This window comes from Littorina saxatilis, linkage group LG7 (assembly GCF_037325665.1).
Source record: "Littorina saxatilis isolate snail1 linkage group LG7, US_GU_Lsax_2.0, whole genome shotgun sequence".
Taxonomy (NCBI): Eukaryota; Metazoa; Mollusca; class Gastropoda; order Littorinimorpha; family Littorinidae; genus Littorina; species Littorina saxatilis.
The window spans coordinates 26088073-26102443 of record NC_090251.1 but is presented as its reverse complement, the minus strand read 5'-3'; the positions used below and the strand labels follow the sequence as shown (position 1 = coordinate 26102443).

At 39.6% G+C, this 14371-nt stretch overlaps 1 protein-coding gene and 1 long non-coding RNA gene across 4 annotated transcripts in view; one reads left to right on the top strand and one right to left on the bottom strand.

The window, feature by feature from the left end:
* The window catches only part of LOC138971043 (uncharacterized), a 53144-nt gene extending 52932 nt beyond the window's left edge, over positions 1–212 (top strand). For both annotated transcript variants that reach the window (XR_011457152.1, XR_011457151.1), the window contains one exon: positions 60–212. This is a non-coding gene — a long non-coding RNA (uncharacterized lncRNA). The remainder of the gene's footprint in view (positions 1–59) is intronic.
* Positions 1–14371, bottom strand: part of LOC138971029 (uncharacterized) — a 417720-nt gene that overhangs the window by 384838 nt on the left and 18511 nt on the right. The window lies entirely within an intron of this gene.

Below are 14371 nucleotides of genomic sequence, written 5' to 3'. Positions count from 1 at the left end.
CGAATTTAACCTTGTTTTGTGTTGTATTATAATTTATGTCGTACTTCTTGCTGTTGCAGTATATCCTATAGCTGTTCTAAACTGTAGCTTTGATGGAAGCCTGTGCTGCTACAGACAGGGATGTGTTGATGATGAAATGGAACGCTGGAAGGCAAACTCAGGTAATGATTCAGTTTTTTGACAATCGTGTATTGGGACTGTGTGCGTGTCTATCTGAGCGCGCGCGTGTGTGAGTATGTGTGTGTGTGTGTGTGTATGTGTGTGTGTGTGTGTGTGTGTGTAAGAGTGTGTGTGTGTGTGTGTGTAAGTGTGTGTGTGTGTGTGTGTGTGTGTGGGTGTGTGTTAGCATATGGTCAGAAATGAGGACTTGCAATTGCTGCATACCGTGAAATTGAGGACCTAAACCAAAATGGGGACCCAAAACCGAGTCCTCATTTGTTTTATTGATCTAACGTCTTCAGAAGAGATATTCCCGTTCCGTTACTATTTTTAAAAGGTCACTGACTGCACACACACACATACCCATACATGTTTTGACACCGTTAAGTTGACTTTGCAGTATGTAGATCTACAATTTGGCCAACTTCTTCACCTCTTTTGATCATTTCATATAAGTTAAAAAACATACGCGGTGGCTAAGAATGCCGTAACAGACCTTTCTGATGATAGATTTACATTTAATCCTGGCTTCTTTTCATCTTTTGATCAGTTCAATCTAAGAATGTTAAATCGGGCCTTGTTAGCAGCAGCACACACATGTCTATTGACTGTGAATTGTGCATGATGCCCGATTCTTCAAATTCATTCCAATGATAAAATATTAGCATCGGAATGCAAACAGAACCATCATAATATCACACGATACCACCAATGATACTTCTGATCACGGATTGCTCAGGATATATATACAGCGATATACATCGATACACTAATAAAACAGTGTTCTAGATGGTCGAACGGGTAGCAAAGACCAGCCCGCGACTTTTGTAATGTTCGAAAAAGTACGTTGCCCCGCAGATCCTGGCAAACGCGTGACGTAAAATTTTGATGACGTTTCCGTACATCTAGATCTGTTGAATTACTAACATAATGCTGATGAAAAACAACTTTCCGCACACACCAGTTATGAAGTTGATAACCTTGCAACACGCAAGGGACTTTCTTGGCAACGTACCATACCATAAAGAAAATATCATTCGTGACAATTCTGTTTTTCAGTGAAGGTGGCGTACCAGTAGAAGTACGCTGACTGAGAAGCATGCTGTTTGTATTTTCAACAACATTTTTCATACACCTGAAACTATTGTTAAAATAATAGGCTGACAACACGCTATTAACATAAATACCACCGTACAATACCGTCAAGTGAGTCGATGTTGACCAAAAATATCACACGAAGGCGATATAATTTTCGTCCGCGAAAAACACGTCTTCTCGCGCTGCGTTCAAGACGGAAAAGGAAGTAGGGAGGTTTAACTCCCTTGAATTATCGTAGGTTTGACTTTCTACAGAAAAGCGACCAAATTATCTTTTCCGATTGTCTTACGGAGGTCTCAGCTGAACCAGGTCATAACCAAATTTATGTAAAGACTTAAATTGTTTTAAGTTGACTTTTTTCCCGTTAAGTTGACTTTTTTGACGGAAAGAATGTCATAACAATGTTCAAAATGACATTCTTTCCGTCCTCTATAGGCGACGAAATAGGTCAAATTTTGTGCCTTTTTTAGTGTAAAATTCGTCGATGCCGGAGCGGGTACTGCACTCAGTGCCGTTGTAGTGCAAGTGCACTACAAAGGCACTCAGTGCCGTTGTAGTGCCAGTGCCGTTGTAATGCAAGTGCACTACAAACGCACTATCCGTTGTGTGAATGTGTGTATTAGCAAGTCTTCGTTTGTGACCATATACACGTATGTGTGTGTGTGTGTGTGTGTGTGTGTGACAGACAGACAGACAGACAGACAGACAGACATATAGACAGACAGAGAGACAGACAGACAGACACACAGATAGAGCAGACCGACAGACAAAAATACAGACAATCATTGAGACAGACAGAGGTAACCAATAGTCAGTATATCCGACCATAAAATGTAGAGATTGAAAACAAACTTTTACACGGGAGACCCGAAAAAGAGAAATTCGGTTGTAGTAAACAACTTGCCTGGGTGTGGTTGCTTGTTTGTTGAAGGTTATGCAAATGTAAGACAACATTCAACAGGATGTGGAGCCAGCGTGTATTCCATTCTGGAGTCTCCCTTGGTGAATTTTTCTACGCCTTCATGTGTAGAGTTCACATACCACATAGTCTCGCCGTACCAGCTTCAAGTGTTCTTTGTGTTCAACAACAGCACGCTGCCGTCTTTGAAATACACCTCTACAGAAGCCAACACGAACGAGAATCGTACCTCACGCTTTGACGTTAAATGTTTGACAGGAAAGGTATGATACGATTAATAATATATCAGAAATCTCTATGTGATAACACCAATAATACCCTCATTCATTGGTTAGCTGACTAAGCAGAACACTTAGGGCCTACTGTCTGACTAGCTGACAACGGATCTGAGTGAATGCCAGATACACAACTTTGATACTATCTAGACAATCATTTATAAATTCGACACAGTGACACTCTCTCTCTCTCTCTCTCTCTCTCTCTCTCTCTCTCTCTCTCTCTCTCTCTCTCTCTCTCTCTCTCTCTCTCTCTCTCTCTCTCTCTCTCTCTCTCTCTCTCTCTCTCTCTCTCTCTCTCTCTCTCTATCTCTCTCTCTCTCTCTCTCTCTCTCTCTCTCTCTCTCTCCCTCTCTCTCTCTCTGTACGTCCGTATTTTTTTTCTGTGATATATTGTATGCTATGATTTTTTGCAATGATGTTTAGCCATAGTCCGTTATACGCGTAGGTGTGCGAGAATATGTAAGCGCAGTGCTTTAAAGATGTCCATGTGGGAATGTGTAAGTGGGCGTAGTCGAATGTCCATGTGGGAATGTGTAAGTGGAGCATATAAGAATGCCCATGTGTGAATGTGTAAGTGGAGCGTATAAGAATGTGTAAGTGGAGCGTGGTCGAATGTCCATGTGTGAATGGGTAAGTTGAGCGTATAAGAATGTCCATGTGTGCGATGTGTAAGTGAGACATGGATGTGTTCATGACTGAATGCGTAAGCACAATGCAAGGAATGGCCAGAAAGGTATGTGGGAGGTGTGTTTATAACCTGCCCTGTTATATAGTGCTATATGTCTTATGTAAAAACAATGTCCTGTTTGTATTATTGTTATGTACCACGCCTGAATTTCTCTATGAGATAATAAAGTATTCTTATTCTTATTCTTATTCTTATTCTTATTCTCTGTCATCTTTGCACTTCCTAGCTGAGTCAGGCTTATCCTACCATTAAGAATCAGCATCTGATTTACAGATTCAATTTCGAGCAAGAGGGGGCGGAGGTGGAACATCTAAAGAACTCCCCAAACTTTACTACGTCAGGGTCCTTGAAGGCCCTTGCACGAATCTTGACCAAACCACATCAGAATCAATACAAACTTCAACGTCAGCAAAAGGTATGTTTTGTGGAGAAAAAAAACATGTCTTCTTGCTTATCGTGTTAACATTTTGACAGGTTTTATCTTTTTCAATTATTTACCTGCAAAATGGATTTTGTCAGACTGATGTGCATTAATTAGAAGTACAGTGAAGTCCGGATGTAGTGATAGCCCTCGGGACCAAATATTTTTATCACTACATCCGGACTATCATTACACCAGGACGTCCGGTTATAGTGATATTTTTGTAGATTTTATCACTACATCCGGACGTCCGGTTATAGTGATATTTTTGTAGGTTTTATCACTACATCCGGACGTCCGGTTATAGTTCTATTTTTGTAGGTTTTATTACTACATACATCCGGCCAATCGCTTGTAGTTGTAGTGATATCATCAAAGCTTTTATTACTACATGCGGCGGCACATTTGGTAAACTAGCCTCAAGGCAGTAAGAAGGTGATTTTGGAACCACTATTGATTTCGTTTTGTGACGTTTCTTCTGTCGTCTTTGTCAGGCTTGCAAATGTCCTGTGTTAACCTACCCCCGTCCTGGCAGTTCAACAGCCCGTGTGTGTGCGTGCGTGCGTGCGTGCGTGCGTGCGTGTGTGCGTGCGTGCGTACGTGCGTGTGTGTGTTTTAGAGAGAGAGAGAGAGAGAGAGAGAGAGAGAGAGAGAGAGAGAGAGAGAGAGAGAGAGAGAGAGAGAGAGAGAGAAGGGCCACTTAGAAATAAGGGTTAAATGAAAAATTGTCAGATCAATTTTCCGCTTCAGGGTAAGCACAGTGCGTGGCTGACTTTTGCTTGCCATTTTGGTAAAGGGAGATTACTCTCGAACATTATCACTACAGCGGGACTTGAAAATAGTATCACTACAAGCGGACTATCACTATATCCGGACTGAAAAATATCACTACAACCGGACTAAGTTAACAAAGAACATGAACAACTGGGACCGGGACCCAGAAATTCTATTACAGCCGGACTATCACTATATGGGTCTATCACTACAGCCGGACTTCACTGAAAACTCAAGTAGCATTTATTTCAAGTGTGACCGACTTCATGTTGGCAGTCCGGCTTCGAAATGCATTTTATAACAGGATTTCCCAACCCTGAATTCTAAGCGGTTAAAACCGGACGTCGACAGGGCCAATGAAGGGGGATACTAACTTGTAGATCATATACCTGTGGTTAGGTGGAAAGAGTGAAAAGTCATGGCAGAGCATCTTTTAAGAGTGTTAGTTTAAATCGACGAATCCAGGAAATAATTCTATTCCTGTTTGTATGGGATGTAAAAAAGTTGTTTCTCTTGGAAATAACATTGGGGCAAGCTTTCCCACGTGACATTATAGGCCAATTACTAGCGTCAACGCATGGAAGCACGCCGCTCACTAGGGGTTGATCTATAATGTCACGTGGGAAAGCTTTTCAGAATGTTTCCAAAAGAAAGTAAAAACCTCTTTCACGGCGAATACAAACCCGGCAGAGATATATTTGTCCGAACATCGTCTCCAATAAGGTAATCAAGCTGATTTTTCTTTTCAAAATGTAAAGTTGTTATAATTATATGAAACTACCGTAAATCACATTACTGACTCAAATTGTTTTGAAGCTGCTGCTAAGTTAATCAGAAACATAACGTTACTTGAAGCTATCACCCATACATTCTAATGTAGTTATACATACACTTATGGCTCGTAAAATCAGATTAAGCTGCCAATATTCCATCTACTAAATATCTGTCTGCAGCTTTCAGTATACTTTCTGAGGAGGTCACCGATCCAACCACATGCGACTGGGTGGCCGAGTGGTAACGCACTTGCGCTCGGAAGCGAGAGGTTGCGAGTTCGACCCTGGGATGGTGGGTTCAAGTGCTAGTCTTTCGGATGAGACGAAAAACCGAGGTCCCTTCGTGTACACTACATTGGGGTGTGCACGTTAAAGATCCCACGATTGACAAAAGGGTCTTTCCTGGCAAAATTGTATAGGCATAGATAAAAATGTCCACCAAAATACCCGTGTGACTTGGAATAATAGGCCGTGAAAAGTAGGATATGCGCCGAAATGGCTGCGATCTGCTGGCCGATGTGAATGCGTGATGTATTGTGTAAAAAAATTTCATCTCACACGGCATAAATAAATCCCTGCGCCTTGAATATTATGTGCGCGATATAAATTGCATAAAATTAAAATTAAAAAAAATGAAAAAATAAATCCCTGCGCTTAGAACTGTACCTACGGAATACGCGCGATATAAGCCTCATATTGATTGATTGATTGATTGATTTGGTCACAACTCCTCCTGGTACAGAGAACACCACGTCTGATGCCACGACTAATCTGACTTCTCCACCCTCGGACACTTCGACCTCTGGACAGCCAACGGCTACCAGTAGGAGCTGGCGCTCTGCTTCCTCGTCGTCATCGCCTTCGTCTCCTCACGAGTTATGTGCTAGTACGAGCTCGTCTTCTCCACAGTATTCGGTGACAGGCGGGACCATTTCGGGTAAAAACATCCCAGAACTTCAATTCCCAAATATTGCTATGAAATTAAATGTGATGTTGTACATTTGTTTATGCATGATTACTGTCCCCAAAATCAGAAAAGCATTACGCTTAATAATTGAAAAAAATGTAGTTTTTCTTATGTATTCCCGGCACTAAACTGCGCTCTACTTGAATTCTAACCAGGTTGAAACGCCTTTCCTCAAAAGGCACAGCAGAACATCTAATCAACCCAAAACAGTTTGACTGGATAATAATTTGATGTTTTTTTTTCTCCACTGGAATGTTAGGACTACTCATTTTTGCCACTTCCGGGTTCTTTTTCTTGAATGAAAACAGTTTTTTTTTATTGGCGACTCTCTTTTTTTAAGAGACTTTCACATGACCCCTGTGGCAAATAATTATAATCCGAAAGGAAAAAATAAAAAATAACTTTGTTTTGCTGGTCATAATAGAAAAATGTGAAAAGATGAATAAACAAGTCGCGTAAGGCGAAAATACAATATTTAGTCAAGTAGCTGTGGAACTCACAGAATGAAACTGAACGCAATGTAATTTTTCAGCAAGACCGTATACTCGTAGCATCGTCAGTCCACCGCTCATGGCAAAGGCAGTGAAATTGACAAGAAGAGCGGGGTAGTAGTTGCGCTAAGAAGGATAGCACGCTTTTCTGTACCTCTCTTTGTTTTAACTTTCTGAGCGTGTTTTTAATCCAAACATATCATATCTATATGTTTTTGGAATCAGGAACCAACAAGGAATAAGATGAAAGTGTTTTTAAATTGATTTGGACAATTTAATTTTGATAATAATTTTTATATATTTAATTTTCAGAGCTTGTTTTTAATCCGAATATAACATATTTATATGTTTTTGGAATCAGCAAATGATGGAAAATAAGATAAACGTAAATTTGGATCGTTTTATAAATTTTAATTTTTTTTTACAATTTTCAGATTTTTAATGACCAAAGTCATTAATTATTTTTTAAGCCACCAAGCTGAAATGCAATACCGAACCCCGGGCTTCGTCGAAGATTACTTGACCAAAATTTGAACCAATTTGGTTGAAAAATGAGGGCGTGACAGTGCCGCCTCAACTTTCACGAAAAGCCGGATATGACGTCATCAAAGACATTTATCAAAAAAATGAAAAAAACGTTCGGGGATTTCATACCCAGGAACTCTCATGTCAAATTTCATAAAGATCGGTCCAGTAGTTTAGTCTGAATCGCTCTACACACACACACACACGCACACACGCACGCACACACACACGCACATACACCACGACCCTCGTTTCGATTCCCCCTCGATGTTAAAATATTTAGTCAAAACTTGACTAAATATAAAAACGCGCCCATATAAGATCATGTTTCAGAAGGATTACTTTAATTGTCCATGCTTATTTTTACCCCAGGGGGGTCAACGGAAGAATCAAGTGCAGACCGGGGAAGTGGAAAAAACGTTGCCGTCATCGTCGGGGCGTTGGTGGCTGCTGTGGCTGTCGTGGTTGTGTTCGTCATTATTTTCATTGTCTACAGAAGAAAATTCCAAAAAAGGTAACAGGAGAATTTTTTGTTATAGATTTGAATGCCCCTGTTTGGGTACATATCAGCTTAAAAGGATCCCTTTAACATAGATTACTGTCGTTTAATTGCCTTAATTGTTGAACTGTGCATCAGCAATAAGCGTTCACTAGTTATATCAAAAACAGTAGTGTCAGCTGAAGACAATCAAGATAGAAGAGTAGTTGGAATAGCATCGATCTTTAAACCTTAATTTACATGCATGATGTCTTTGAAGTAAAACGTGATAAGATAAGGACAGGACAAAACAGATTTAAAAAAAAAAGGAGGCGAAGCCTTCAAGGCTCCCGTAAGAAATCGACAAACAGTAACACAAACTCAATCACACACACACACACACACACACACACACACACACACAACACACACACACACACACACACACACACACACACACACACACACACACACACACACACACACACAGAGGTAAAACTAACGCATTATATCTACTCCATGTATAATTTTCAAGGCAAACAGATAAAATGACTGTGTATTTGTTGTTGGTGTAGTTGTCTAAAGGAGATCTTGTGCAATCTTCACACACACACACACACACACACACACACACACACACAAACACACACGCACACACACACACACGCACACACACAAGACCGCACAAACACGCATGCACATACAGACACACTTTTAAACTGCATCAGCATAATTATCATGGCAAAGCTTATCTACAAATACAATCATTAGCCTACCCTAGAGCTTGCGTATCAAGATAATTTATTCTTGGAATTGTCATACGACTAAGAGTTAAAGATATGGGCGTCACGATGGTCACACTCAGACAGGTTCACATGAGGTTATTTTCCTTGGTCCTCGCACTCTGAAGTCTATGATATCTTAATAATAATAATAATAATAATAATAATAAGAACATTTATGTAGCGCTAAATCAAAAACTTTCGTTAAAATGGCTTGCTCTAAGCGCTTGACATCTCAACTAAAACGTCATTCACACTCTTTACAATGATGTACAAGAACTTCATGTCGCACTCTCAGTTTCATTCAGTATAGCACCATTCACACAGTTGTTATTCTGTACAAGACAATAAGTTAGTCTAACATTTAGAATGTTCATAAGATGAAAACAAGAGAAAACCAGACTGATTAAAACAACTGCTTAGTGCTAACAAAGCATGAATCTTAATGATAACGTAATACATGTTTAACAGTTAAGACAAACAAAACAAAAAACAAACAAAAAATGGGCATGAACGGTCCCCAAGAAGACCATTATCTCTGATTTACTAGCTGTGTGTAAGTTATTACGGTCAATGCCAGAACAAAATCATGTATTTCCTCACTGCAGCCATGGAAAGCTGTTTAATCCTGTCCCACTCAATTATTGGCATGTTCTTGTAGTAGCACAACCTCTTGTTTAGAGTACACTATGCACTAAGTATTTGTATCAGAGAGTTGCAATGTTAATTTGCAAGGACGACCTTTCCTGAAACAAATGAAGAGTTGGATTACAACGCTGCTGTGTTCTCTGCCCTGGATTGTAGCTTGCCCGTCGTAAATCACTGAGGGTACTGTGTTCATTTGGAAATCTACCATCAGCTTATTTGTCTTTTGTACTGCAGACACTAAGCGATAGGTACCTGCCATGTGGCCACTTTTTCCACTGCTGTCCTCAGTCTTATACTTTTCATTAAGACTTGTCACCATGCCGAGTGGATCTAAATTCGGAAGTCGTCATGTGGCTGAGGCATATCTGACATAGCGTCGATCTTGTTGTAGCTTATCCTCCTTTCTGAAACAAAAGGCAAAATGCGATTAGTTATGATGACTACAACCTACACAAATATAAACAGTGTTTTGATACTGAATAGTCGGGTTATACAAGCCACTTTACCTATGCAGCATGGGAACCCTACAGTATGCGAAACATGTCAACTGACTGCAGCAGCCTGGTTCTTAAAATAATTCTGACGGTCAACACAGTCAACACACTATTCACAGTCCATTTTGAGGAGCAACTGAGGTGCTCGATCTCTGGTGGTCTTGTTTGAGTGATAACGATCAACTCAGGAGGAAGAAACCAACAGAGAAAAAAAGAAACCACCAACATTAATTGCAGAAAAATACAGAATCACATGTACCATTATGTAGAACAAAATTCCACAGTAAGCTTTCTTTGGATGACTGTCGTTGTCTCAAAACTCGCATGCTACCTGCTGTCCAAAAGAAGCTAATCTTGCGTTGTGCTGCCTTGAAAGAAAATGCCAACAAAGACAAGGAAGCTGTTGCAAGGTAAGTTTGCCAAACGTTACAGACAAACAGTACAATCAAAGAGATCCCGGAATGAAACGCGATACAGATCTAGGTAGATCTAGCATTCAAACACTGTCTTTCAAATTCAAGGAAGTTGTTGCAAGGTACCACATTTTACAGGACAGAACCATGGCAGAGCATGTTTTGAAACTGAGGCAAAATCGTAATAATTTTGACTTTGAGAACAGATTCATTCCGTTTCCTTATATCTGCATGTTCAAGTAAATGGTGGACAGTTTTATACGGGCAGAGTGAACTTGAGACTCTACTGCAAGTCTTGAAATTCACATAAATCGAACCAAGAACAAAGACATCCAAACATTACAGGCACTTTAGATCAACTCATTTCACTAGAGGTGACTGCATAGCACTGTGTTTGATATCCGTGTCTGCTGAAATAAAAAGAAATTTTAAAAAACAACGGATTATCAGTAGGTGACACATTGTAAGAGTGGGAGACACTAGATCTGTCTGTACTTACCGGGGACACGACTGCCAGATCGACACTGCGCTTTCGACAGCTCTTCCTCGCGCAGACACTGGATAAGTGCTGTGCAGGTCAAACTGTAGGAAATCTCGTTTGGTATCTTCTTTATCTATTTTTCTGGAGCTAAGAAACCGAACAATGTGGACATCGTCTTCCCCGAATCGGCGAATGCAGCTCAAGGTGAGAACTGAAAAGTGAATCTATACCACAATCCTTCACGCGACCTGACCTGATCTTGACCCCTGACCTGGTCTACATACCACACACGACACAAACCAGTCACCTGCCTTTACCCCTCAAAACCCCCCACCACCCGTTTTCTTTGGAGACACACTTTAACTACACACATGCCGACAAAATATTGATCATTACTTCAATAGTTTGAAGATGGTGCTTAAAAAATAAACATGTAAAATGAGTATTTCGGTGTTTAGTCAAATGTTAAAGTTTCTACCACAGACATACATACATACATACGCACAGACAGACAAAAATTAATGACGATCGCACAGGCTACACTTTGAAGTTGACTCATTTTGTTGACATTGAGACGAGGGTGGTGATGTATGTGTGCTTGTGTGTGTGTGATATCGCCAGGCCATTTGTTTGTGGATAAACGCCTTTGATGACGTCATATCCGTGTTTTTTTGAAAGTTGAGGAGGCGCTGTCACACCCTCATTTTTGTTTATCAAATTGATTGAACATTTGGTCAAGCAGCCTTTGACGACGCCCGTACTATGGAATTGCATTTCAGCTTGGAAGCTTACGATCTTATATAATAAATGTGTTTCGTCATTAAAAACTGAAAATTCTAATTTAAAATAACGATTTAGTACTCGATCCAAAAAGTATTTCTTCTTATTCTTTATCATTTCCTAATTACAAAAACATGTTATGTTTGCATTGAAAACAAACTCAGAAAGTTAACACGAATATAACAAAAAAGCCCGCCTTTCTGTTAAGCGCTTTACGCTCCTGGACTTTACTGGCTTGTCACTTCAAGGGATCATATACGTTTTTCAAGTGTCTTCCTGGAATGCAGTGCATCGATCAGTATAATTCTGGGAGTTTTACAGATTGACGAAATACATATTAATTTCGCTTCACGCGATTTGTTTTATATATATGTGAAAAACAAGCCACCCGCAAATTAAACGCGAACAATAATTGCACTGTTGTTGTTGCCAAAAAATAGTTTTCGCATTTGCGCTCTCTATGCACCACGCCTGCTCATAATGAACTTGACAGACGATACGATCGTTTCAACATTGTTTACAAAAATGATCACCGAGATTTCATATAATATGTTTTAGCACATGACCTAATCGACTTGTTAGTAAAAAAAAAAAATCCTTATGTTGCAAACACATTTCTTGTTACATTTAGTCAAGTTTTGACTAAATGTTTTAACATAGAGGGGGGATCGATACGGGGGTTCGTTTTGTATGTGTGTCTGTGTGGGTGTGTGTGTGCGTTTGTCTGTCTGTCTGTCTGTGCGTGTGTGTGTGTAGAGCGATTCAGAGTAAACTACTGGACCGATCTTTATGAAATTGTACATGAAAGTCTATGGGTATGATATCCCCAGACAGTTTTTTTCATTTTTTCGATAAATGTCTTTGATGACGTCATATCCGGCTTTTTGTAAAAGTTGAGGCGGCACTGTCACACCCTCATTTTTCAATAAAATTGATTGAAAATTTGGCCAAGCAAAGGCCGGACTTTGGTATTGCATTTCAGCTTGGAGGCTTAGAAATTAATTAATGACTTTTGTCATTAAAAATCTGAAAATTGTAATTAAAATTATTTTTTTATAAAACGATCTAAAATTACGTTCATCTTATTCTTTATCATTTTCTGATTCCAAAATATATAAAATGTTATATTCGGTACATCAGTACATTCCTGTTTTGAGCATTAAAAACTGGTTGTGTCCTCAAAACAACATACATTTTATATTGTGCGAGAATTAAATCCCACTACACAGGAAGAAAAGTTCAACAGAGCTTGTCCATGCAGTAAGAATTTTTTTTTCTTGTGGAATGTTGTTCCTTTTTAATGTCCAAATGACATGCTTTCTAAGTTTTGAGTGTGTATGGTAAGTGGTTCGAGGACAGATTACATGGTCACAGCACACTTGTGGTTACCCTGTATCAGACGTACAGTTGACCTATTTTATTAACAGTTAACTTGAACCCCCCAAAATGTTGACTCAATTTATGTTCTTATGATGTCACGCTGTAATAGTACTTGCTTGACAGTCACGCGTACATCAAAGGCAGAGCTGTTTCGTGACAGCCCTAGACATTCTCATTGTCCTTCGTGACAGGAGGTTACAAACACTGGCCCTGGTAAAGCTAGATATTTTGGTCAAAACCAGAACATTTTTCTGCACTTTTCATTGTTTTCATTCCTGTTATATGAAATCTTGTTCATTGTTTTGTTAAAGGCGAGGCTCTGGCAGCGATGGAGCTCGACAGCTCGCTGTATATGAGAATCAGGGATTCCATGGTCAGCCAGTCGGTACTCCGGTCGACGACAGTTCTGTAGTTAATGCTCGGGACATGTCGGGTATGTATTTTGCTGTATCAATTACGGTAGTAATAACAGCTGATTTAATATCGAGAGGTTAAGAGATTCCTTTTTTTCAGCGTGATAAGATTGCTTTAAATCTTCAATGGATCCAGAGGAAAGGAATCACATCAGAAATCATTTTTTAAGTGGATTTGGGCGATCATGTTTGATAAACCTCTGGAAACCTGACTTTAATGTCTTTTCTGACCCAAACGTACCGTGCACCGATAAAACTGAATTCTTGCAGTTTTATAAAAAGATTTTGTTCAATGTGAATTCATTAGAAAGAGATTGAAAGTTCAGAGGAAATGGCACCTTACGAGATAAACTATGCTACTGATGACATTTATTCATCTTTTTACAGATCATAGAGACCCTTCAAGAGCTTCAGACGCTTCTAACGAATACCTCACGCTAATGAACGTGTATGATGGCTTGGGCAATCGAAACATCGAAGAAAACCCGTATAATGCCTTGGCCAATCAGAACAGCACTTACGAAGGATTGTCACCCAACAGAAACGAAACCCGACTTTATGATTCGCTGGTTGTCAGCGGAGGCCAGAGCGAGGATTATGAAATACCGGACACAACAGGTTTAAACAAAGAGGTTAACCGAGATTCTGATGAATACTACAACCAGGCAAGTTCAAAAATGACCGGGAACTCATCTTTATCGCAAGATGTCCCTTCCTCAAAGGTCTCGGAATATCAGAACGGCTGAATCCAGGACAAAACGGAGACAGTTTCGTTTAAGGGAACGTTTGATTCTAGAGAAAGGGGAACATTCACTAGCACGTCGACATAACGTTCCTTGAAGAGACAGACACACAGACACAAATTAGATCACAAACAGAAAACTGACTTTGCTAAGTTTAACCTCACGGGTTCAACCCTCGATGATAAGAGCAGCTTCCAAAGCTTTGTCATTGAATACAGAAACAAGTATAATTATGTACCTTAGTTTTTAATATGTACCTTTCTGCTAGCATCTATGATTCTTCAATATGTTGTTGTTGTGTTTTTAGTTTTGTTTTTCGTTTTTTATTTTTTTATATGCGGCTGTTGTTTTTTGCCTCTGAAATCTTTCAACACAGCAAAAAGTATTTTAGTTTGTGATGTACCTTTCCTCAGGTATTGCTTAGTTACAAACAAAGAGGAAACAGTGTGTGTCCAAATTACGCTTAACCAAAATCGTCTAGCCTAAAACAAGTGTAAAACATCTCGAAGTCATGAATGTGTAATCAGAACCTCATAAATGATGTACTTTATGGATATCCGTGTATGAGTGTTCGATTTTCGTGTGGATAAAGTTAGAGTTAGTTACTCTGCCTGGAACAAAGTACACTGTCAAATTACTAATTCAAGTTCTCTGTGTATGTTTTTT